This window comes from Phytophthora parasitica (assembly GCF_000247585.1).
Source record: "Phytophthora parasitica INRA-310 unplaced genomic scaffold supercont2.5, whole genome shotgun sequence".
Classification (NCBI taxonomy): domain Eukaryota; phylum Oomycota; class Peronosporomycetes; order Peronosporales; family Peronosporaceae; genus Phytophthora; species Phytophthora nicotianae.
The window spans coordinates 495,802-496,716 of NW_008648991.1; positions in this window are offsets into that span (position 1 = coordinate 495,802).

Here is a 915-nt window from a genome sequence, read left to right on the forward strand (position 1 = left end):
CAGGACGCTGGGTGTGATTTGCCTGCTATCAACCAGGCCTCCCGCAGCACGTTCTCTGCTGTTGAGGTCGATGTATCAGCCTTCACTTCGGCGTCTGACGCTATGCGAGTTGACACGGTCGGAAGATTAACGCAACCTATAAATCCTGACCTTGAATCCAAGGTTGACGCGCCAGCGTATCTATCAGGTTATATTTCAACAGTGCTGGACTTGTCTCGGTGTGGTTTGTTGCAAGTGACATATCAACAAGTGGGGGATAAGGTTTTGCCAATGCATTTCATATACTGTTGGATCTTAGAGAATCAGTTCAAGGTCAAGAATATGGCGCCTCCAGATCTGGAACGGATGGGCTTTTCAACGCTCGATTTCTCTCTCCTTGGATTTTCCTCTTAGCAAACTCCCGAAGTCATTTTAGGCGCGCCAACTCGTTGTGCAGGACAACTGCGGCTGCCAAAGTGTTACGACACTTCTTACGTTATTGAAGCTACCACGCGAGGATGTTGTGTAGCAGCCGACTGCTTAATTATCGGGATGGTCTCGCATTCCCGTCTTGGTTCGGAGATTCAAGTCGCCCCACGATTTTCGATGATTACTTCGCAGCTCAGGTAGACAATTTCTAGTCAGTGGCGGTATCGGACGCACAATTTGTTGTTAATGCCACCACACCTTTAGGAGGTGCGAGATTATATTGCACAAGTGACGAGTACGCGCAGAACAAGCGCAATTATCAAGACTAATGTGGAACGAAGCATAAAAACGTAGCCACAAAGTGCTTGGAGATTTAGGATATGGGTGCAACGGTTGGACGGAGAAGAGCTGACCTCCGCATCCCTCCCGTGAAAATGAACTCCTTAACAATCAGCAGTTGCGTCCGGTACGTTGACTTGTTTTAGGTCGTAATCGGACATGGCAAGA